Consider the following 26,875-nt stretch of genomic DNA (forward strand, 5'->3'; position numbering starts at 1 on the left):
TAATGAATCTTTCATTATTAATTTTACAATGTAGTTACATTTTCTTATCACTTTTCTCCATGTAAATAAACTCGGAGAGTGTTCTATATATTATTGTAAGAAATGTATTTTATTCATGATAAATTGCGTGTTTAAATATAACTTTTTATTATAACCCTTTCCAATCAGTATTGCTTGTCTGCTTAAAAAAATCGGTAAAAATAAAATTAGTTGCAAAAACTGCAGCGCTCAAAGGATTATTATAGTAGTTGCGAATGGCAAATAAAAGGTCGCAGTCTGAAACAACTAAAAGTTATAATTACAGCTTTACTATTGCTTTATGCTCTATATTTGTTACTACCGTAAAGTAGACGACTTTCTAGACTTTATAGGACCTCCTTACCATTCACATTTACCCATGCTGACGACTCTCTGGACTTGTGTATGGCCTCTTTACACTCACATATAACCATGTTGACGATCCACTAGAATTATACAGGAGTACCTTACACGCATATTGAACCATATTGAGAACACATTAGACTTATACAGGACCTAGGTATTTACATTCACATTTACCCATGTTGCCGACTCGCAAGACTTAAAAAGTACCACCTTACACTTACATTTAACCATGTTGACGACTCTCTAGACTTATATAGGGCCTCCTTAAACTTACATTTAACCATGTTGGCGACTCTCTAGACATATGTAGGGCTTCCTTGCCCTCACATTTAACCATTTTGGTGAATCACAAGATTTACACAGGACTTTTTTAAGCTTAGTGAGTCATCAAAATGGTTAAATTTGAGTGTAAGATAGTCCTAAATAAGTCTATAAGTCGTTAATATGGTTAAATGTGAGTGTAAGATAGAAATGAGTGATAAACTTCTATACTAAAGGTATTCTGGTTCCCTTAGGCAATAAACAAATAATAATTGATTAACACAAGCGAATAAAGTTATTGAAAACAATTGAAAAAATTGTACTCAGTCTTTTCGTTTAATAATAATCATTGGAAATTCACAAACTACTTGCGTTGATTGTTGTTCATGTTTTCAAAATATAATCAACCCTTATACAACTGTCCTAGCGGACAGTTTTAATAATGTTTTATACAAATATGTAGTCCCAGGATTTTAAAAGATATTTAGCCTAACCAACGGCTTTAATGTGCATATTTATTATCAACCTTGACAAACATCGAAGCACAATGCCTGTAATCGTAGCAGTTGAAAAATTGATACCAACATGTATATTGGTTTAATTTTTTTTTAAAAAAACCTTTTTCATTTATATAAAATTAAAAATGTTTTATCTGTATTTAAAATATCGATTTTAAACTTGTTTTCAATCAAATTACCGGTACACCTAAAAAAGATGGATGAGTATACTCATAACAGTCTCGTCAAGTTTTCGTTCTTACAAGTTTGTTACTTGAAAGTAACAAGAAACGTTACGAAACGAATCAACATTCTCATAGAAAAAGTAAAAAATTTAATAGATCTTAGATCTGAACAAATTACAAATGAAAAAATTAAAATTTATGCAATCTTACTCAATCTTTGTACATACATCTGAGTTCACTGAACCACTGTCTTCATGCCAGCATTCAGGCAGTGTTTTCTCGGAACAGAATTTACAACCTTTAGGAAGTTGCTAGGAAGAAAAAAAAATCCAAGGACAGGCAGATGGATTCGAAACCACGTTCTCTAACCTATCATTCTACGTGTTATTATTAAAACTGTCCGGTAGGACAGTTGTATAAGGGTTGATCGTCAAAAACTGCACGAAAAAGCGTAACGTTGAAAAATACCCAACTTTGACAATTTTTTTCTCTTTTTCTATAAAAGATAAAATTCCCAAATTTCCTTTAAAATATAGGGCAAACCCTCCTTTATAACTGTAATTTTTTTGTCAAAACCCAGATTTAATACGTATATTACGAGAAAAAGTTGCTGAAAATGAGCAAAAACGCATTTTCAAGAATTGGTCTTGTTCTTCTTGTTAACTTTTTTGTAAACAACGTAGCGCCTAAACGCGTAGGCCGATTTTCATGAATGAGGTGTCATTCGATTCAGAATTTTATGTAGATGTGCCTTTTGGGAGTCTCGACGCTGTACATCGAATGGGAGAGGAGTTAGCCCCCTTTATGTAAGGCCCCCTCCAAAATTATTATTACTAATTACTCTGTAATCTTGGCCCGATTTTGATAAAATTTGGTAGGATGATAGGGTTAGGGCTCCCCTACTTAACATTAAAGCGACGATCTGCTCTTACACTAGTTAAGGGGTAGTTTAGCAATCGTTTCAAATTATCGACAAGTGAACCGATTTTCATAAATGAAATATCATTCGAATCGAAATTTTGAACAGATTTACACTTTAAAAGTCTCGACGCTAAGCCTCATAAGGAAGAGAGTTTGCCCCACCCAAGTAAGGCTCCTCTACGTGGCTGTGAAGTGCCATCATGCTCTTACACCTACTAAGAGGAAGTACTGCAATTGTTAAAAGTATCAATGGGTGAACCTATTTACATTAATGAAGTGTCGTTCGATTTAAAATATTTGCCTCTTTGCCTTTTAGGGAGAAGTACTGTAATCGCAGTTTATTTTTCTTACTCCTCGTAAAAGGAAGTACTGAAATCGCAGTTTAATTTTGCTTTTTACGTACAGATTCCTTCCTATTTTATTCAAAACGCTTTCTCAAAAAAATTGTTATTGAGGATGGTTTGGGGACCGCAACTATAATCATTCTTTAAAAAGATCTCTCCGGTGGTAGTTACGGTTCCGACTTAACACCTTATCAGGTTATAATGATAGAATTGCTTATTCCAAATTTTAAAAAAATCAGTAAAGGAGATATGTAACTTTGCAAAATAGACAAAAAGGAAAATCTATCCAAAAGGTACAAAAATCTCCTTAACAAAAACTTACAGTTTAAAATGTTAAGTATAAGGGTTGATTAAACGCCAAAAGGTACACAAATCAGCTAGTACCCAACATGTCATTCATGCTTAGTTGATATAATTTAAGTAATTTTGCTGCATTAACTCTTCCTTCACATTTTTTAGAATTTATTAGATGTCACAGACCCTTATGCTGGCCAGTTCATTCATAATATTTTTTTGTTATAATTATGATAAAATGTATGTTATATCTTCGTTTTTAATTAGGTACTTTATTTTAACTCTATCCCAAATTATTCTTCGGGTTTATCTTTAATATGTCCTTTATTCTGAGTAGTCACATATACTGCATGTTAAAGTAGAAAAAGACAAAGTTAGAGTCGGCTACTGTTTAAATTTGAATCACGGATTTAAAAGAATATTTCAGTCTTAAATTTGTCTTACCGAAATATTCGTGAGCACAAATAACACACAGTAGATTATTCAACAACAATTATTCATTTCTCAATTGTAATTTAATTTAGTCCCCCTAATTTTACTTATAGTAAAATACTGGAATAATTAGCTGTCCTACAAATATGCATATCTTACATATATACAACTTTATGGGAAGAACACCTACATAGATTGAGAATGTAATTGAAGAAAACTATATTATTTGCGATAAAGCTAGATTAATTAATACCTATTATTACAAACGTTTGACTACTACATAAAATAACAACTCCTTTAATCGAAGAATGAACTTAAACAGACGAAAATAAAATACACAAAATCATTGATATATGTTGATGTAAGCATTTTTTTAAAAAAGTTTTTGAAGTTTTTAGCCTCACAATTTTTTTATTTTTTGTAACGTTTTCTTTTTAACTTGTAACTAATAGTTTGATTATTATAGATAAAAAAATAAATACAGAGCTACTTGAAAAAAATTTTGTAGATGAAAATGGCCAGCATAAGGGTCTGTGACATCTAATAAATTCTAAAAAATGTGAAGGAAGAGTTAATGCAGCAAAATTACTTAAATTATATTAACTAAACATGAATGAAATGTTGGGTACTCGCTGATTTGTGTACCTTTTGGCGTTTAATCAACCCTTATACTTAACATTTTAAACTGTAAGTTTTTGTTAAGGAGATTACTTATTCGTAGTAGGTAATAAACTCTGACACAACCATCACGTATATTGTGCTGAACACATGTTCAACCGAAACCAATTAACAAAATTACTAAAAGTTAATGTTTCCTCAAATTCAATCCGTACTTCTTGCCCTCTTATTTTGTCCTTCCTACACTCTAGTAAGATCCCTGTGTTGTTCATTAGTGTACAATAAAAAGGATAGGATTTTACTTTAATTTAGCCAACTGCTGTGGTCATTATGCCTTAAGAACATCCACTATAAACAGTAATTAAATGGTCCACCATTACCACTACCAAATACTAGCTACTGCATTACTGAATATATGAGACAATTTATACTATTAATACTGTAAAGTAAATAAACACAATTTCCACTTTTTCCCATTGTTTATGCTCTTCTACCGTCGAATAAGAGCAACCCTGTTTGTTCATTCTAACTCTGGTCTTGTTTTGGGACTTTGGAAGCTGTAAGTTCGTTTTAACCTCACCAACTAAGCTTTAATTTCTACTTATTTTCATTGTCTCTTTTCCTTTTTATCGTACTAAATAAGTTTGATTTCCCAATTATTCCTAATTTAATTCCTCTTCTACTTTCAACTAAGGGAGATTGTAAGTATACATTCTAACTCTGGTCTGGTTTGGCACATTAGTGGAGGAAATTACCTTCTAATCGTACCATCTAAGGTAGAGTTTCTACTTATTCCAATTATATTTGCTGATCGAGAATGTTAAAATTACATTTTTTTCAATTTATTAATTTCCAAATTAATTATATTAATTCTGCTTACCAGGGTGTATAAAAACTTTTGTGAGACACTGTACATAATAATACCAGAATATTGGTAATTGTTGTGTTAATTACTTTCTTCCTTATATATCCCAATTTTATCGATTCTTGTCATGCTGTTGCTCCCCATATTATGTTTTTTTCATTAATTATGTCAATAGTTATTGGATGTAACCTGAAACTCCTTTTCCCTCGTCATATTGACTTCTTGATTTCTTTCTTTAACATTTTCGTGTTGATTATAGCTATTACTACTATCTTCATTTTGTTCACAATTAGAATGATCCTCAGTACTTACATTTGTGAAGTTATTTATGTTGATTCAGTTTCTATTACTTTAGTTTGAAGAGTCGGAGATTTATCTGGAGGAATACTTCTCTCATCCATCACTCTCATTTTGTTAACTTGGTGTATAATAAACAACATTTTATTAACCGTTTACTACAAATAATGACAGAAACAATTAAAATAAAAGATACACTTTTTGAATGAAATAGATAAGAAGAAAAAGGTAATGTAAAACAACTTTTACAATTTCTACAATACAAGTGAGTGCAGTGCAGTTCGCAATGTTAACCTCTAACCTATCACTGAAAATCTTCATATAAAGTTTCAGTACCAGACACGTAATTACAATATTGGGAACAGCACCTAGCTAAATATATAATATAAATCATGTGTACAAATAAATGGAATTTCGGCCTAATTTTATTGCAGATAGTATTGAAGTGATTCTAGTTCTAGTACGTATACGGATGTATTCTAATTGTGATTGGTGTGTTGTATTTTTTAAATAGAAATATTTCCACTGCAATAGTACAAATTGCCAATAACAATCCTATTCCGTTAATAATAAACGCTCCTTGTACGTGAGACAGCTTAAGGATAATTGGTCCAGTTTCACTGTGAGCATTTCTTGCCTCCATTAGAGCCATTTGCTTCATACAATCCAAACTCATTAACTGATTACCCAGGTAAACAGAAGAAAATAAAAAAATATACTATTTAAATACCTGGTGTTTAAGAACTTCCTGGACACCGCACCTTCCCAATAGTACATTATTCCAGAACTAAGAAGTATATTCACTAATTTGTTTAACCGGTAGGTAAATGGGGAACCTAAAGGTTACTAGTAATTAGTACAATACTGCATTCATTGGCCCTGTTTTCCCCTTCGTCTACATTTACAGTATCTTTAATTCCCGAACTAACTGATTATAATATACGAGTATGTTATACCGTGCTATAATAATTAATGGTTTGGATGAACAATCCCCGAGGAGTAACATCCTTAGCCACCATACAAGCCCCTCGCAATATGTGCACTGCCGTTTCCTCCTCCTCCTGACAGAACCTACAAAGGCTATCATCTGCCTGGCCCATGCAATGCACTATCCCTGCAGTGGCCGGTCTTGCATGAGATAAGAAATTGATGCTGCTTTTAGTTTGGCAATAATAATTTGAAATTTAAGACAAAGAGAGAACCAATTTGGCATCTTATAAATATAAGAAACTTACCGAACAGCCTGCCGTTAAAGAAATGCTAGCTCTGCAATGGTCCAAAAATGATCCAAACACAGCACAGTAACCGATTTGAATCCTGTTGAATGTATTTATCAACATTTAAAAGATATTAGCGTGAAATGTTTTAATTAAAAAGTCAAACCAAGAAAACATTAAAAACTGTAATCAAAGAATTGAAGAGAAATTACTGCTGTTTTTATCGAAAAGTAGGTCTATTCAGTGTAAAAGCTCAATAATGGATACTTCTGTAACTCATACGTTAAAAAATTGTATACTTCAGTCTTCTAACAATTTTAAAAAATAATTTACTGTTAGCTCAACCTGTAAATAAATGTCATATCCGTTTAACAATTGTTCTTTCGAAATTCCAATATTGTTCATTTAGTCAAAAATTTGATGGCATAAATTAGTTCGTCCAGATATTAAAGGGGGTGTAACTTCATTTAAAATAGTCAATCTAACAAACCTTTACGCAGAGCGAAAATGAGCAGAGATCCAAAAAGATTTTTTTTCATGACATGAGAATTACTAATTACTTCATCAGTAAAATGACTCTGTTCAGCAAAGTGTCCTTTATCAAAAAAAATAGGTGTTAGTAAAAGGACAAAAAAAGATATTGATTCAGCAAAGTACGAATCACAATAATAATATACCAGCTGGCAGTCGCTCTAAAGCCAAACCATATTTTTGTTTTGGTGCTTCTGCTAGCAGATGCTTTTTAAAATTTTTATTATTAATCATTTAAACATGCTACAACTGGTTTATTTAAAAGATCGGTATTATTTATTTTATTAATATTATTATTAAAATTCATTTTTAACTAATTGTAAGACATGCAACAACTCCTGCAGACGGCTTAAGCCAAGCTATATCTTTATAATAAGAAAATTTAATATTCTGTTATTATTTCTACCAAATAAAGAATTTTAAATTATTAATTTGTATTTTTTCGCTTAGTTCATTTTTCTCCTGTAATTAAAACTACAGCAACGGCGTGGCAAGGTGTCTCGTTCATATAGGAGCAAGGAGCTCACCATAGAAAGGGACACGCACGAAGGTAGCAGTTCAAAGGAAGTGCATACAATTTAATTCTAATAATAACAGATGACTATTGCATAGACGCTGCCATTTTCAGCATCATCGTAAACCACTAAACTATATTTTCCAGTGAAAACGCCATATTGGACATCAACAATGAAATCAAATACTTTCCATTACAGCGGTAATAGAAAGTAAAAAACTGTTTTGACGATCCCCTAGCCGCAGGTCAGGTAATTACGCTGTCGTCTTCATTTTACCTACCTTGCCGAGAGTTTTCTCTTTCTTTTTAACTTCGTGACCGTTTAATCAACCACTGATATTTTTTTTATTGGTTATCAACTAGATAATTTACGAAGTTGACCATTTAAAGTCATTTTAATAAGTACTCTTTAAAAATACACTTAATTTGGATGTAATTTTTTTCTCTTCCGCTGCACGATTAAATATAATAAAATGGTACAGCTTCTCAAATTTTGAAATTGATAAGTTTCTTGAATCAGTTCTGAATTCTTGAATTCTCTTTTCCCCCGCATTAATAACTGAACTTAACAAAAAAGACTTTTCTATAATAGCCTTTGAGAATACGTCTAAAATTAATTGTGACGAAAAATTTTCTATTTGGAATCAGTTTCCATAAATTGTTTAAAATTATGTTAAATAATGCAAAAAATAAAAAAAGAATATACAAGTAAAAAGAAAAACTAAGTAAAATAAATGTAATCAGCGAAGCAAATTAATAATAATTTGAGAAAATACAAAAGTAATTGATAAATAAATTCTTAACTGAAATAAACATAAATGAAAAACAATAAATGAATATTTTCGATAAAACTATGACGCGAAACCATTAATGGGTCCTCGGTGAAACTGAAATACTTCTTTGACTTACCTAAAAAAGTACCCACCACGTATTTCTGAGATAGTTTCGAGCTTCGGTTCTTAAAGTCTTACCCGAGAGTCGGAATTGGTCCCGAAAGTTAAGTTACAGAAAAAAAACAGCTAAACCTCAGGAATATAAAGAGGATTATAATTAAAAGAGGGTAACTATCCTCTTATTTTAAACAACCATCGCTATTCAATTAATTACAAATGCCTGATCATTCTACACTTTAAAAAAAGTCTTAAAGTCAAAATCTCTTGGCGATTTCTCATTTGGTGGAACGTGAAGATCGTAATCTTTCCAACAGGAACCTCACTATGATTATTTCTCATGTTTGACAGAAAAATATTAATTTGAAAACTGAAAGGCAGAGGAATAAATACGAATGAATTCATTCCACTAATCAAACCACCATGCATTGTGACTGATTTACCTTATAAACGATAATTTTGGTTAATATTTTAATAAAACATTGCCATATCGATAATAATACGTTAAATTTTATTAATTTATTATTTAAGTAATCGTAAATGTATTAAGGCGATGGGATTAGTAGTACAAAATCGATTAAGAGGAGGAAGTTAAGGACTAGAACTGGGTTTAGAAACAGTTAACACTTGAACCAAACCATGATACGCTGATGACTTGTTTCGTGCGCGCAAAAACAAGTTCTTGACAAAAAAGTTTTTTTTAAAAACAAGGAAATTTCTCATTTAGGATTTAGAAACTTCCCATAACTAAATTGCCTCCAATGGTCTAACAGAATAGACTGTCAACGTATTCATTAAAACTGTCCGGTAGGACAGTTGTATAAGGATTGATCGTCAAAAAGTGCACGAAAAAGCGTAACGTTAAAAAACACCCAACTTTGACAATTTTTTTCTCTTTTTCTATAAAAGATAAAATTCCCAAATTTTCTTTAAAATATAGGGCAAACCCTCCTTTATAACTGTAATTTTTTTGCAACCCCCAGACCTAATAGATTTCGAGAAAAAAGTTGCCGAAAATGAGCAAAAACGGTATTTTCAGAAATTGTTGTTCTTCTTCTTCTTCTTGTTGTTGTTGTTACCTTTTTTGTAAACTACGTAGCGCCTAAACGCGAGAACCGATTTTCATGAATGAGGTGACATTCGATTCGGAATTTTATGTAGATGTGCCTTTTGGGGGTCTCGACGCTGTACACCGAGTTAGAGAGGAGTTAGCCCCCTTTATGTAAGGCCCCCTTCAAAATTATTATTACTAATTACTCTGTAAATCTTAGCCCGATTTTAATAAAATTTGGTAGGATGATAGAGTTAGGGCTCCCCTACGTAACATTAAAGCGGCGATCTGCTCTTACACTAGTTAAGGGGAAGTATAGCAATCGTTTCAAATTATCGACAAGTGAACTGATTTTCATGAATGAAGTGTCATTCGAATCGAAATTTTGTACAGATTTGCACTTTAAAAGTCTCGTCGCTACGCCTCATATGGAGGGGAGTTTGCCCCACCCAAGTAAGGCCGTTTCTAAAACTATTATTACCAATATTTCTATAACGCTTTGTCCGATTTTGATAAAATTTAGCACGAAGAAGTGATTAAAGCTCCTCTACATGGCTGTGAAGTGCCATCATGCTCTTACACCTACTAAGAGGAAGTACTGAAATCGTTAAAATTATCAATGGGTGAACCTATTTACATTAATGAATTGTCGTTCGATTCAAAATCTTTGCCTCTTTGCCTTTTAGGGAGAAGTACTGTAATCGCCCGTTTATTTTTCTTACTCCTCTTAAAAGGAAGGTCTGAAATCGCAGTTTAAATTTGCTTTTTACGTACAAATACCTTCCTATTTTATATAAAAAGGCTTTCTCAAAAAAATTGTTATTGAGGATGGTTTGGGGACCGCAACTATAATCATTCTTTAAAAAGATCTCTCCAGTGGTAGTTACGGTTCCTACTTAACACCTTATCAGGTTATAATGTTAGAATTGCTTATTCCAAATTTAAAAAAAACAGTAAAGCAGATATGTAACTTAGCAAAATAGACAAAAATGAAAATCTATCCAAAAGGTACAAAAATCTCCTTAACAAAAACTTACAGTTTAAAAAGTTAAGTATAAGGGTTGATTAAACGCCAAAAGGTACACAAATCAGCAAGTACCCAACATTTCATTCAAGCTTAGTTGATATAATTTAAGTAATTTTGCTGCATTAACTTTTCCTTCACATTTTTTAGAATTTATTAGATGTCACAGAACCTTATGCTGGCCATTTTCATCTACAAAAAATTTGTTCAAGTAGCACTGTAGATTGACTGTAATATCTATTAATCTATAATAATCAAACTATTAATTACAGGTTAAAAAGAAAACGTTATAAAAAATAAAAAAAATTACGAGGCTACAAAATTTAAAAACTTTTTTAAAAAAATGCTTACACCAACATACATCAATGATTTCGATTATTTTATTTTTAATAAAAATCGTCTGTTTAAGTTCATTCTTCGATTAAAGTAATTGTTACTTTATGTAGTAGTCAAACGTTTATAATAATAGGTAATAATTATCTGCCTTTATAGAAAATAATATAGTTTTCTTCAATCACACTCTCAATGTAGCTGTTCTTCTCACAATGTTATATATATGTTATGTAATATAAAATAAATAAGTATTGCATACTTTTAGGACAGATAATTATTCCAGTATTTTACTGTAAGTAAAATTAAATTACAATTGAGAAATGAATAATTGTTGAATAATCTACTTGTTATTAACTGTGTGTTATTTGTGCTCACGAATATTTCGGTAAGACGAATTCAAGTCTGAAATATTGTTTTAAATCCTCCGTGATTCAAATTTAAACAGTAGCCGACTCTAACTTTGTCTTTTTCTACTTTAACATGCATGTATAAGATGTGACAACTTCAGAATAAAGGGCATATTAAAGATAAATCAGAAGAATAATAATTATTTGGAATAGAGTTAAAATAAAGTACCTATTTAAAAACGAAGATATAATATACATTTTATCATAAGTATAACCAAATAATATTATGAACGAACTGGCCAGCATAAGGGTCTGTGACATCTAATAAATTCTAAAAAATGTGAAGGAAAAGTTAATGCAGCAAAATTACTTAAATTATATCAACTAAGCTTGAATGAAATGTTGGGTACTTGCTGATTTGTGTACCTTTTGGCGTTTAATCAACCCTTATACTTAACTTTTTAAACTGTAAGTTTTTGTTAAGGAGATTATATATTATATTTGTAAAAATTAAAAAAATCGACAGTTGATTCTTTGTCACAAGATTTGCTACAAAGAACTGAAAGAAAAGATGGCAAACATTCAATTAAATTTCCACACAGCGTCAAACTAAGACAGAACTAAACTTGCAAATATCTCATGGATAGAAATGAATGTATTTGAAATGCAGCACACGAAATGAGCAGATCAATACTTACTATTCTTCAACAAAAGTTACAATTGTAGTTAGAACGCAACAAGATCTATAGAATTTACCTTAAATGATCGTGCAATAATTACATCATGGACTGAAATAGTACTTCGCTTGACTAATCACTAGGCAAGGTATCTTGCCAAAAGTGGGCACCATTTTCTTAATCTAAGGCCAAAAATTCAAGGGAAAATAGTAATTTAATTAATTTTGTGAATTTTAAAAGGAACTGATTGTATTTAGGACTAAGCGAAATTTCATTGTTCAGCAAAGTATTTTAAGCGATACAAAAAATTAGGCTTAAACTTTAAATCCTTTCCAAATTAATTGGTGTGCCGTTTCCGGCCAATTAAGACTGTCTAAGAGAAATAAGACTTAGCATTTATTTTGAAAATAAACAATATAATTAATACAAAAAGATTAACAACTTAACACAAGAAGAGACGTCAGAGCACTTCCTACTCTATTACCAGCAATATGAACTACTAATAAACTTATACGATTAATGCGTATAGCAGAAAAAACATGAGAAAAGAGGCTAAACTTGAAACACACAAACAACAGATAACTTATAAGATAAAATAGAATTCGACTGTTTCAAAATAGGATATAGCTAAAGCTTTCAACAAAGTAACGTAAACAACAACAACTAAAATTTGATTTATTACTTACTTGGTTTAAATCTTATATTATTCCACGCAACCATCTATAAATACTGATTGAGTATACTTGGTAATAAGTTGCTAATCTTGGTGTTAAAATTTAAAGTAACGTAGAAAGCGCCACTATTCCAAGGCAAGTGGTTTTTTTGTAGACCACAGATTATAGTTATGCTAGCTTTTGATAACATCTCTCGTAAATTGAGCCCCGACAGTCCAATAGATCGAAAAAGGTCTAGAACTTTGGCAAACATTGATAAGAAAGAAAGAAGTCTTTATTCAATTCAAAAGATAAATCTCCTTAACAAAAACTTACAGTTTAAAATGTTAAGTATAAGGGTTGATTAAACGCCAAAAGGTACACAAATCAGCAAGTACCCAACATTTCATTAATTCTTCATTAATATTTAAGTAATTTTACTGCATTAATATTCATTAATATTTTTTAGAATTTATTAGATGTCACAGACCCTTAAGCTGGCCATTTTCGTCTACAAAATATATGTTCAAGTAGCTCTGTAGATTGACTGTAATATCTAGTTATTTATAATAATCAAACTGTTAATTACAGGTTAAAAAGAAAAACGTTATAAAAAATAAAAAAAAATTATGAGGCTAAAAAATTCAAAACCTTTTTTAAAAAATGCTTACATCAACATACATCAATGATTTTATTTATTTAATTTATTTATTTTTATTTTTAAATAAAAATCGTCGGTTTAAGTTCATTCTTCGATTAAAGTAATTGCTATTTTATGAAGTAGTCAAACGTTTATAATAATAGGTAATAAGTATCTGGCTTTATCGCAAATAATATAGTTTTCTTCAATTATATTCTCAATCTAGGTATTCAACCCACAATGTTGTATATATGTAATATAAAATAAATAAGATATGCATATTTTTAGGACCGCTAATTATTCCAGTATTTTACTATAAGTAAAATTAGGGGGACTAAATTAAATTACAATTAAGAAACAATAATTGTTGAATAATCTACTTCTTATAAACTGTGTGTTATCTGTGCTCACGAATATTTTGGTAAGACGAATTCAAGACAGTAGCCGACTCTAACTTTGTCTTTTTCTACTTTAACATGCATGTACGTGTATGTGATTTATCATAATTATAACAAATAAATATTATAAATGAAGTGGCCAGCATAAGGGTCTGTGACATCTAATAAATTCTAAAAAATATTAATGAATATTAATGCAGTAAAATTACTTAAATAATATCAATGAAGTATTAATGAAATGTTGGGTGCTTGCTGATTTGTGTACCTTTTGGCGTTTAATCAACCCTTATACTTAACTTTTTAAACTGTAAGTTTTTGTTAAGGAGATTTTTGTACCTTTTGGATAGATTTTCCTTTTTGTCTATTTTGCAAAGTTACATATCTGCTTTACAGATTTTTTAAAATTTGGAATAAGCAATTCTATCATTATAACCTGTTAAGGTGTTAAGTCGGAACCGTAACTACCTCTGGAGAGATCTTTTTAAAGAATTATTATAGTTGCGGTCCCCCAAACCATGCTCAATTACAATTTTTTTTAAAAAAAAGCGTTTAGAATAACGTAGGAAGGTATTTGTACGTAAATAGCAAAATTAAACTGCGATTTCAGTACTTCCTTTTAAGAGGAGCAAGAAAAATAAACTGCGATTACAGTACTTCTCCCTAAAAGGCAAAGATTTTGAATCGAACGACAATTCATTGATGTAAATCGGTTCACTCATTGATAATTTTAACGATTGCAGTACTTCCTCTTAGCAGGTGTAAGAGCATGATGGTACTTCACAGCCACGTAGAGGAGCTTTAATCACTTCTTCGTGCTAAATTTTATCAAAATTGGACTAAGCTTTATAGAAATATTGGTAATATTAGTTTTACAAAGGGCTTTATTTGGGTGGGGCAAACTCCCCTCCTGATGAGGTATAGCGTCGAGACTTTTAAAGGGCAAATCTGTACAAAATTTCGATTCGAATGACACTTCATTCATGAAAATCGGTTCACGTGTCGATAATTTGAAACGATTGCTATACTTCCCCTTAACAAGTGTAAGGACAGATCGTCGCCTTATTGTTACGTAGGGGAGCCCTAACCCTATCATCCTACCAAATTTTATCAAAATCGGGCCAAGATTTAAAGAGTAATTAGTAATAATAATTTTGGAGAGGGCCTTACATAAAGGGGGCTAACTCCTCTCACATTCAATGTACAGCGTCGATACCCCCAAAAGGCACATCTACATAAAATTCCGAATCGAATGACACCTCATTCATGAAAATCGGTTCGCGAGTTTAGGCGCTACGTTGTTTACAAAAAGGTAACAAGAACAAGAACATTTTTTGAAAAAGCCGTTTTTGCTCATTTTCGGCAACTTTTAAAGCACAAATATTTTTAAATTTGAAAACGTTTTTGTTTTTAAGTATGCAGTTAAATCAGCCTTACAGTTAACTACTTTTCCAATATCCAGTGTTGTCTGAAAAAGCTCATGGATGTCAAAATGCCTGGTCACTGTTCACAATCTCCTTACTTCTTCAAAGTAGCTTCAGCTTAGAGATGCACCATCTTCTCATCCTCTCCGTTAAAAAGAGCGCACGTTAAATGATAACTCGACAATAGCCTCTCCTTAATCAGCAGCTCTAGATAATCTAAATAATCAAATAAACTTATGTTAAATAGTTAAATAAATAATCAAGTAAGCTAAAAAGCCGTTAATGGATATTAAACCAAGCCAGAATCGATTTCATCACTAATCGGTATATTTTCAAAAGATTCAATCAGTTCTCTCTTAAGTATACTAAAATACGAGTAACAATAAATTTCTAAAATGTTTTATAATTAGTAGTTAACTTACAGGTATAACAAAACATAAAAAGGTGCGAATACCTGGTAACGATTTTCTTTTCTTGTAGGGATTATTTTAAGCAGATTAGGGCTACTTACGACTAATTTTAAACAGCATTTAAGTACTTAATCATTGAATACCTTTCTGTATTTGAATGTTTGTTTTAAATTCAATAAAAAATAATTTATTTGCTAACCATAAAATTGTAACCATTACCATGTAACCCACTCCACTGGATTAAGATTCAGGTTAGTTGGTAGTACCTTCGGATATGCCAGCTTTAACTATACAAGCAACATACCACACCAAAACGCATGAATCTTGCACTATATCCATAGAGTGTGATATGTGAAACTGTTGGTTCCTTTTTGAAGCCATGGTGAAATTAAATTTGAAACCATGAACTCAACATGTTATATATGCTCATTATTGAGGTATATACACGATTTGTTTTCAATCTCTGAAATATGTACCTAAATTATCAAGATATTTCTTTTTCAGATTCCAAATCTGCCAAGATTGGATTACACAAATCTACTATTACATAATCTAGAAAGATTTACGGTGGCATAGGTTTGCTTGACACCACACTCATAAGCTAAGCCTAGGTCTTTCATTTAGACAATAGAAAGACCAATTTATTTTTTAACTTAAGTACAATTGTATCATCATTAGAAAAAAATATATGTTACTTACTTACACTGAATTAAACTGAAATAATCTCCAACCCCGAGATTTCAGCATAAATCGAAAAGCAGTCTGTGATGTGAGATCATTCACGCTTCACCAAGATGTGAAGAAACAATTAAAAAAAACCTCTCCACTATCCATTCTGCACGTCATCTCCCCTCATTTCAGCTCATCAAATTCCTATTTTAATAAATTTGTATGAAAATTGTGCAAAAAGACTTGAGATATAGCATCATTCTCCAGAATAGAATAAAAAGTATAAAAAATATTACATATTTCTAATTATATATTATTTATGATTCATTTTAGTTCTAATAAAATTAAAATGTCAACATATTTTTATAATTAATGTGTAATAAATTAATGCAATTTAAAAAGCAAAAGTTCTGTAACATTTCTGCTGACTTCTTCTTTGTTAGTTTCCGTTTTTGATAAAGTTCTTTTAGTTGAAATGGTTTTGCTGTAAATTAGACGATAATTTTAATATTTATAGATAAATATCATGAACTTTATGCCCATTATTCTAATTATTCTAATAAGTATTAGAAAAGATTCTGATCATATCCTACAATAGTTTTAAGAACTTATATTTCTTTTTACTTAACTGAACGAAGACAATAGTCGTTAATTGCAGAACTCCTAGTTTTCCCTAAATTCGTCTTCTTCTTCAGCTTTACATCCTTACACCTACGCCGCAAGATCTTCCTTGTGGTCACCTTGCTGATCCATCCCATTCCGGGTTATTCAGCTAGCATATCTTTTTTGTGACCCTATCCAACGGCGTTCTCTACACTTCCAAATCCATAAATCTGGACAACTACATCTCCTTCGCCAAATAATTGTTTCCCAATCCTACAGAAAAGTGTAAGCATTATTTTTCTGGGCAATACAGGAACGATGTTTGGTTTTCTGCACTAAATACGTACAGCTTCCTTAACTTATTTTTATTACAAGAATGGGAAAATTATTCTTTTGGTAACATGTGAAATAATTATTTTTCATCTAGTTAAGAACAAAAAAAATTATTGACTGCAATATAAATACAACCATAAACCTAATTAAAAGCTCATTCCTAAACAATTAATGAGGATATTTGCTTTTCTTACTGCCAAAGCTGTGGAAGAATCCGTGGTTTAACCTGAATCCTAATAGTTCAATGACCTGGACTGCGTTGTCTACTGTTCAGTAGCAAAACCCAAAAGGCCAATATTCTTCAGGACTGGCAAACCAATCCCAAGCTGTAATATTGGTCCAAAAGCAAATTTCTGGTAACAGAATTCCTGCTTTAATCAAGATTCAACAATTTCAAATAAAATTTTATTTAAATAAACAGTAACAATTTTAAATTTCTCACTTTTTTTTTAATCAATTAAGCTTCTTTCCGTTGACTGCACTGTAGTTCATAGATCTGGCGTGTAAAAAGAACTGCACTGTCCTGAAGTCCTGCAGTATGCTCCAAAGGGTCGATTTCCAGGGCCGGGTTGAAGTAGTTCCAAAGGACCCCTATCACACACAGCTCACTGGTCCACAGGGTCAGTCTCTACAATTGGATCTCACCATTCCAAGATACTGTATCCAAAGCAGGGTCCAAAAGCCAACTGCTTGCAACAGAATTACATTTGTGGAGCTAATAGGAACAAAAATGCTCCCATTGCTCAAATTGAAATTCACTACGAAATTCAAATTGAAATAATAATGAATAGAAATTAATCTCAATTTAATCAAAGACAATTTTAAAGTTCTCACTCCTCATTCTGTTAAAAAAATAAATCCGAAAAGCTAAAAAGGAAACTACCTCAATTAGTTTATAGATATCCGGTTCTTTTGTGTATCCCAAAAGACTTATATTCAGGTCAACAGATAAACCAATTGCAAGGTAGAGGTACCTTCAATCCATGCAGAATCAATTTTACACAGCATCATTCTTCTTCACAGCTTGAAACTAAAAATTCCAGGCTATGGTCTTACCGAGCTGAGTCTGTGCTCCAAAAGTCAGCTGCTGGAAATTAAATTACTTTATTATTATTATTATTATTATTCATATTTTTGTTTTTTGTAGCTGTTAAGATCAAATGACACATACTGCACCAAAATGCAAGGTGCTTGACGTGTACAAACTAAAAAATTCATTCACAATTTAGGGCATGCATTTCTCGAGATTTTAGGAATAGATACTATTAAAACTATATCCAAAAATGAATACCTTTTCTTAATGAAATTGTTCCAAAAATTAATTTAATCGATAAAATAGTAATTAGAAACCAATCAGCTGTGATGAAATAGCAGTTTTCCCTTTGAAATGTGAATCAGCAAATCTCCATACAACCTTTATCTTTAAAACAAAAAATTGAATTTTTAATTAGTATTAATTAATTATATTCAAATTTTCATTCAATTTACGTTTCACTGTTAATTTAAATTTTAACAGAGTTTTCACTTGAATTACACTCCACTAGAACCAAATCTCCAAAAATTCCTATCCCCACCACTTTTTATTAATTAAAAAATCTCCAAAATAACATGAAATAATTATTAAAGAAAATAATAATGAAATAAGATACGTATCTTCATCTTTGTAGGATGTTAAATTTTCGTTTCAATATCTACCTACATTAATGGTTGCATAGTAAAAAGTCACATTAAAAAAAATGTGTCTCTTTTGGAAATAAAAAAATTAAATGGGCGAGCAAGCACAACTTTAGAATTAATAATAATTATTTTATACTGATACCATTATCTTATTTCAATTTATTACTAAAAAATATTAATTTATCGTTGCAAAAAAAAAAGAAATATATATGTATATGTATATATTTTAATTTGCTCAGCCTCCATTAATTGATTCTTTTTTTTTTAATTCAAGCTTCCCCTCACCAACCCAATAATTTCGTAAAATTTCAAAATAAATTAAATGAGAAATTAAGAATAAATTGTGACTTTCTTTTTTTCAAAAAAAAGGTGAAATAAAATATTTACTTACGTAATTCAATTTAATAATTTCATTTTCATTTTTATTAATAATTAAATAATAATTAGAATCCTTGTTCTATTTAGTTCAATCAATATTTTTCTACTTTTTAAATGAATAAATTAGATCCAATTTGAATAATAGATAATCATTACTTTTATCTTTAGAAAAGACACATTAATTAAATTATAATTTAAAATTCAATGTAAAGTTTTAAGGCAGCCATTTATTTTTCCCCTTACTTGTACTTAAGAAAAAAACAGTCTTTATAAACCTATTACGTCAAATCTAAAAGCTTCCTTTTATTTGCTAAATACTTCCTAAATAAAAGATCAATTCTGATTGGTCCACGTATGTATGTAATGTTCATCCACATAAAACTTCAACTTCAAGTAACAATACAAAAAAATAATCCCTGAATATTGAGTTTATTAATGCATAATTTTTAAAAAAGACCATATCAGAAATTCTTTTTCATTTTTTTACAATAGAATATGTATAAATTTTATAGTTTAAAAATATTTTTTTAAAAAAATATAAGCTAAGACAAGAGGCTGTCGTAGCAAGTGGAGAGCCCCCTTCTCCTGCCTGCTCTGGACCTGTGAAGATCAGCCCTGCTGTAAGTTGTTTTTTTAAATTAATTAATAGGAAAAATTTCCCAATTTCCATCTAATTTTACTTAAAACTTGTTTATTGTGTTATAAGCTTCAAAGTGATATATAATTTTGCACATTTTACCATTGATTGATATTAGAAAAATGTGTTTAAAGAAAATTTGATTTGACTGAGAGAGAATCCAATATGGCCAGCCAAATTGAATAAATTAATTAATAGGAAAAATTTCCCAATTCCCAGCTAATTTTACTTAAAACTTGTTTATTGTGTTATAGGCTTCAAAGTGATATATAATTTTCCATATTTTCCCATTGATATTAGAAAAGCTTGTTTAAAGAAAATTCCAATTTGACTGAGAGAATCGAATATGGCCAGCCAAAAGGAATTGAATTTCATTTTTTTTAAATTGCTTTTTAAGCTTGTTTTCTCAACTTCCAATCCCAAAACTTTCTAAAAATGTTTAATCCATTCAATATTAACTATTTAAAATATTTTTTTAATAATTTTCTTTTTTTATTTAAAAAAGTGAAAATCGGCCTATTGCGCAATCATCCGTGAATTTTAATTTTAAATTTTTTTCCCATTTTCTTTTCCAAATTCTTTAATAATTCAACTAAAAAATGTTAATACTTTATCCTTTTATAAATTTTTTGCTAGAATTAATTGGATTTATTCAATTTTCTTTAGAAATAGAAAATCGGACCCCTCACGCGATTTTCCGTAAAATCAATTATTTTCTTCTTTTTTCTTAAAAAATCCAACTAAAAAGTGTTAATCCTTTATTCTCCTATTAATATTTTACTATAATTTTGTAGAATTATTAATTTTTCATACCAAAATCTAAAATAGGTCCCCTCACGCTAATTCCCGTGATTTAAAGAATTTTTTTTAATTTATTTTGTCTCACTAATTCTTTAAAAATCCAATCAAAAAAATATTATACTTATTCTTTTTATTAATATAAAATGTCTAAAATTATTTCAGAAAAAATTAGGAGCAGGAAAAAAAATAAAAAAAATTTTCTAAGAAGAAAAGCCCAAAGGTAAGATCCAACATAAAGTAATTTCACTTTTTATGTAGTTTTTAAAAATTTAAATTTTTCGCAGCGTTTAATAAATTTACGAATTTTTATATAAATTAAATTGATGCAGTTTTTATTAATATTTAATTCTAATTTCAGATGGGAGCATTTTTCTATTGCAACACTTTGGTTAATTTATTCGACATGGAGAATATGATCCTGATTCATCCCACAAAATGGTCACCAAAAATAAAATATCAATGTAAGGGGAAAACAACTATAAATTTGTTTTTTCTATTTTTATTTTTTTTTTTTTTGAATTTTCAGAATTAAAGTGTTCATTTTTTAGATCCTTACATTGTCTGATAGTTTGCAACAATTGAAATCTTAGGTCTGTCCATCTTAAAATTGTTAAGTTTCAATTTTGTCTAACTAATTCTTAAAAAATCCAAATTTAAAACGTTTATAATTCACCTTTTTATTAATATTTTACTATATTTGCTAAAATTATTAATTTTTTGTTCCAAAGTCTAAAATAGGTCCCTCACGTTAATTCCCGTGATTTAAAGAATTTTTTTAAATTTATTTTGTCTCACTATTCTACAATAATCCAATTAAAAAGTGTTAGTACTCAATCTTTTTAATAATTTTATGTGTTTTCTAATTATTTGTATTATTTCAGAAAAGATAAGAGCTCGAGAAAAAAAGAATTAAGTTTTTCCTAAGAAGAAAAACCAAAGGTAAGATAAAAAAAAATGTACTTTTTATGTAGTTTTTAAAAATTTAAATTTTTTGAAATTATTTTTTGACAATATTTAATACATTTTAGCGTAATAAAAAATAAAAATAAATAAATAAATATATATATTTTGCATTTTTTATTAATATTTAATTCTAATTTCAGATGGGAGAATTTTTCTATTGCAACAGTTTGGTTAATTTATTCAACATGAAGAATATGATCCTGATTCAACCCACAAAATGGTCTCAAAAAAAAAAGTACAATCAAAGTAAGAGGAAAAAACTATTTGATAAATTTATGATTTTTCTATTTTTTTTAAAATATTTTTTTATATAGAATTTTCAAAATTAAAACGTTTTTCTTACTTAGACCCTCAGATTGTCTGATAGTATTGCAATAATTAGAAATTTTAGGTCTGAACATAATGTTAGGATTGATTCTTAAATTCAATTCCTAACTAGCTGTTATGGCCTAAAATAAGATCAATTTTTGTAAACTTAAAAAACAATCATTAATTTTGAAAATGGATATATAAAAAAATAAGAAAAAAATAGAAATAATAAAATATATATCAATTAGTCAAAATTTGCCTTGCCAAGGATCTGTAAAAAAAAGAATTTTCTTTTATTCCTTAATTCTATTGTTTCAAGAACAAATTTCCTTGAAGTTAAGCGAAAATACAGTTAGTAATATATTTTCATTTCCAAATTGGAAAATCCAAAATATATTACCATCTCATTTTATGTGGAAAGTTTTCCATAACTTTTGCCACAGACAGGACAACACTTTGTTGTTGAAACGTTGGTGATAAAAAGAAATATCCTTTTTTTTTATTGGCTGAACCTCATCAAGATTTCTTTCATTACTAACATATGTTCCTACTTTATTTTTTAAATACATTTTGTTGTTACCTGGACCTCTCAACATCTACTTTTCCCAATGATAGCCTTTTATTCAAACAGTACTGTTCTGGAATAACGTACGGATTTATCCAGAGCAATCTGAACTTAGGTAGCCCAGATGGTCAAGATCTGTCATTGGGGGGGGGGGGGGGGGGTAGAGTGATGCGACCGGAACTAACAGAAATACTCGCTAAGAGTCTGGAATTATAGTTTATTTTTAAAAATGGTTTTTATTTTTTTTACAGATTTTTTTTTATTAAATAAATATAAAAAAAATTATAAGTACACAATTATTTTTTTGTCTTTTTTCTTATCTAATTATACTTGAATTTGCAATATTTCGACCTACTTGGAACAACAACTTAGATTTATTGCCTTTTTTCAAGCAAAGTTAATTTCTTAGTCGTATTTTTCTACAATAACTTTCCTTATTTTTTAAGATGGATCTTCTCCTCTATTTAAAATCCTTTTGTACAATATTCTTTTCTTTTTTTTTGTCACTTTTTAATGTATAGAGTTTTCTATTCTGTATTACTTCCCTACATGGTAAGGAGCGTCCCATTAGTGCCCAATATTCGAAGTTTTTATCATTTAGTTTTTCCTTCGGAAGTCTGAGTTGATTTGATCTATGGGAGTGAATCATACCCTAAAATAATGGATTAAAGCAACCAAGACTCAACTGGGAAAAAAACAATAAACCCGGCATACAGGGCACTAGTGGGATTATCTTTTCCATGAAGGGAAAATTAATAAAAAATTAAAAAACTCTGTACAATAAAAAGAATCAAAAGAAAAAGGAATACTACAGAAAAGGATTATCGAATAGTACAGTTAAGGAATTTCTATTCTCAAATAATAAGGAAAATTATATAGACAAATAGGATTAAGAACGTTAACTACGTTAGATAAATGACGAATTACTTGATTTTCTTTTTTTTTAAATATTGTTCTTTTCAACATTTAATAAATATAGAAATAAATTGATTTAACAAAATAGAAATTAAGGATAATGTGAAAGAGGGCCTAAAATAAAAATCCTCCAACAAGCCCCCTATTTTCCAAAAAATTAATAGGAAAAGTGAAGAACTTTGTACAGACAGCTGCTGATGGAATGACAGAGCAAAACTGGAAAAATACAGAATTTGAATTGCTTTCACTTTTAATTGTTTTAGGGGATTCTATTATTATTGTTATTATCTATGACACATGCAGCCATTTATATTTGTAGATGAAGTGTACTTTTTTATCCTTAATTTATAAATTAAATTTATGTAGGATAATACTAATCATAATTGCATTAAGAACAATAAATTATACGATTTTCACTTACAATTACACCCATTTCAAGTTGAATACCATGTAATACCCATAAATATCCAACTATCTCCGAGAGCTCTCATCTTGTTTTTACGAAAAAGTGATAGTTCATTTATTAATTAAAACTGTCCGGTAGGACAGTTGTATAAGGATTGATCGTCAAAAAGTGCACGAAAAAGCGTAACGTTAAAAAACACCCAACTTTGACAATTTTTTTCTCTTTTTCTATAAAAGATAAAATTCCCAAATTTTCTTTAAAATATAGGGCAAACCCTCCTTTATAACTGAAATTTTTTTGCAACCCCCCAGACCTAATAGATTTCGAGAAAAAAGTTGCCGAAAATGAGCAAAAACGGCATTTTCAGAAATTGTTGTTGTTCTTCTTCTTCTTCTTCTTGTTGTTGTTGTTACCTTTTTTGTAAACTACGTAGCGCCTAAACGCGAGAACCGATTTTCATGAATGAGGTGACATTCGATTCGGAATTTTATGTAGATGTGCCTTTTGGGGGTCTCGACGCTGTACACCGAATTAGAGAGGAGTTAGCCCCCTTTATGTAAGGCCCCTTCAAAATTATTATTACTAATTACTCTGTAAATCTTAGCCCGATTTTGATAAAATTTGGTAGGATGATAGAGTTAGGGCTCCCCTACGTAACATTAAAGCGGCGATCTGCTCTTACACTAGTTAAGGGGAAGTATAGCAATCGTTTCAAATTATCGACAAGTTAACTGATTTTCATGAATGAAGTGTCATTCGAATCGAAATTTTGTACAGATTTGCACTTTAAAAGTCTCGTCGCTACGCCTCATATGGAGGGGAGTTTGCCCCACCCAAGTAAGGCCGTTTCTAAAACTATTATTACCAATATTTCTATAACGCTTTGTCCGATTTTGATAAAATTTAGCACGAAGAAGTGATTAAAGCTCCTCTACATGGCTGTGAAGTGCCAACATGCTCTTACACCTACTAAGAGGAAGTACTGAAATCGTTAAAATTATCAATGGGTGAACCTATTTACATTAATGAATTGTCGTTCGATTCAAAATCTTTGCCTCTTTGCCTTTTAGGGAGAAGTACTGTAATCGCCCGTTTATTTTTCTTACTCCTCTTAAAAGGAAGGTCTGAAATCGCAGTTTAAATTTGCTTTTTACGTACAAATACCTTCCTATTTTATATAAAAAGGCTTTCTCAAAAAAATTGTTATTGAGGATGGTTTGGGGACCGCAACTATAATCATTCTTTAAAAAGATCTCTCCAGTGGTAGTTACGGTTCCTACTTAACACCTTATCAGGTTATAATGTTAGAATTGCTTATTCCAAATTTAAAAAAAACAGTAAAGCAGATATGTAACTTAGCAAAATAGACAAAAATGAAAATCTATCCAAAAGGTACAAAAATCTCCTTAACAAAAACTTACAGTTTAAAAAGTTAAGTATAAGGGTTGATTAAACGCCAAAAGGTACACAAATCAGCAAGTACCCAACATTTCATTCAAGCTTAGTTGATATAATTTAAGTAAGTTTGCTGCATTAACTTTTCCTTCACATTTTTTAGAATTTATTAGATGTCACAGAACCTTATGCTGGCCATTTTCATCTACAAAAAATTTGTTCAAGTAGCACTGTAGATTGACTGTAATATCTATTAATCTATAATAATCAAACTATTAATTACAGGTTAAAAAGAAAACGTTATAAAAAATAAAAAAAATTACGAGGCTACAAAATTTAAAAACTTTTTTAAAAAAATGCTTACACCAACATACATCAATGATTTCGATTATTTTATTTTTAATAAAAATCGTCTGTTTAAGTTCATTCTTCGATTAAAGTAATTGTTACTTTATGTAGTAGTCAAACGTTTATAATAATAGGTAATAATTATCTGGCTTTATAGAAAATAATATAGTTTTCTTCAATCACACTCTCAATGTAGCTGTTCTTCTCACAATGTTATATATATGTTATGTAATATAAAATAAATAAGTATTGCATACTTTTAGGACAGCTAATTATTCCAGTATTTTACTGTAAGTAAAATTAAATTACAATTGAGAAATGAATAATTGTTGAATAATCTACTTGTTATTAACTGTGTGTTATTTGTGCTCACGAATATTTCGGTTAGACGAATTCAAGTCTGAAATATTGTTTTAAATCCTCCGTGATTCAAATTTAAACAGTAGCCGACTCTAACTTTGTCTTTTTCTACTTTAACATGCATGTATAAGATGTGACAACTTCAGAATAAAGGGCATGTTAAAGATAAATCAGAAGAATAATAATTATTTGGAATAGAGTTAAAATAAAGTACCTATTTAAAAACGAAGATATAATATACATTTTATCATAAGTATAACCAAATAATATTATGAACGAACAGGCCAGCATAAGGGTCTGTGACATCTAATAAATTCTAAAAAATGTGAAGGAAAAGTTAATGCAGCAAAATTACTTAAATTATATCAACTAAGCTTGAATGAAATGTTGGGTACTTGCTGATTTGTGTACCTTTTGGCGTTTAATCAACCCTTATACTTAACTTTTTAAACTGTAAGTTTTTGTTACTTACAATTACACCCATTTCAAGTTGAATACCATGTAATACCCATAAATATCCAACTATCTCCGAGAGCTCTCATCTTGTTTTTACGAAAAAGTGATAGTTCATTTATTTTATGAGTGGGAAGATTGAAGTTAGGAAAAAAAAATCTACCTAAGTGTAGTTCCAATTGTGGGATTTCACTAAAAACCTAAGTCCTATTGTGTGGTAACCGGACACGTAATTAACAGTTTAGAGTTTCTTTAGTTATACATTTTTTTAAAGATCAACTTTTCCGTCACAGAAAACCCTAAAAAAAGTGTATTTCGGGTGAAAACTATTGAGTAATTGAAAATATGTGTAAAAAACAAAAACTAAACTTACACGAATAATTTTCCTTTGTGGCTATTTCCAAATTTTTGAATTATAATAAATTTTGAATTTGTTGATTCCACAGTCAAATCCATAAATCGTATTATCCATTCATTTTGAATAAAACTAAACAATTCGTGTATAAAATTTTTTAAAAAACTAACACTACAATTTGAAATCACTAATTCACTGAACACATTTGCATAACCTCACCAGTATCACACTAGTAAAAAAGCCCTCTCAAGGCTTTGGATGGTAAAAAGACTGAATTCCACCAATAATTATAATAATCACAATAAAAGCGAATAATTTTTTAAAAAATAACATAGAATTTAAAAACTTAACATTTCAACATGGTCTTCACAATACTCAGCTACGTAAAAAATCAGAAAAAATAACTGCGAAAATAATATCCCCACTCCAAACAGTCATAGCGCTTTAGTCGTATGCCATTGGTTAAAAACATGTTTATTTCTCCATCTTTTGTCCTAAGTCCTT

The 26,875-nt window shown here is 29.8% G+C and overlaps 2 long non-coding RNA genes across 22 annotated transcripts; one reads left to right on the top strand and one right to left on the bottom strand.

The window, feature by feature from the left end:
• Positions 1 to 8: 8 nt before the first annotated feature.
• On the bottom strand, positions 9 to 26,803 carry LOC141460366 (uncharacterized). Of its 21 annotated transcripts, none has more exons than XR_012461887.1 (10): positions 26,390 to 26,803; positions 18,101 to 18,229; positions 17,693 to 17,896; positions 17,252 to 17,495; positions 17,004 to 17,162; positions 15,908 to 16,749; positions 14,808 to 15,010; positions 6,334 to 6,415; positions 5,114 to 6,226; positions 3,965 to 5,034 (listed from the first exon to the last, which is right to left on the bottom strand). It is a non-coding gene; the product is annotated as an uncharacterized lncRNA (long non-coding RNA). The 21 variants fall into 21 exon arrangements; XR_012461907.1 differs by lacking the exon at positions 3,965 to 5,034 and having other exon boundaries at positions 17,693 to 17,893; positions 26,390 to 26,503; positions 26,591 to 26,803; XR_012461898.1 differs by lacking the exon at positions 3,965 to 5,034 and adding an exon at positions 6,806 to 6,910 and having other exon boundaries at positions 5,114 to 5,256.
• On the top strand, positions 19,359 to 22,159 carry LOC141460365 (uncharacterized). Its single transcript, XR_012461886.1, has 5 exons — positions 19,359 to 19,484; positions 20,465 to 20,522; positions 20,661 to 20,763; positions 21,184 to 21,241; positions 21,406 to 22,159. It is a non-coding gene; the product is annotated as an uncharacterized lncRNA (long non-coding RNA).
• Positions 26,804 to 26,875: the final 72 nt, after the last annotated feature.

This window comes from Rhodnius prolixus, unplaced genomic scaffold, assembly GCF_049639745.1.
Source record: "Rhodnius prolixus isolate KJV_2025 unplaced genomic scaffold, Rpr scaffold_6, whole genome shotgun sequence".
Lineage (NCBI taxonomy): Eukaryota > Metazoa > Arthropoda > Insecta > Hemiptera > Reduviidae > Rhodnius > Rhodnius prolixus.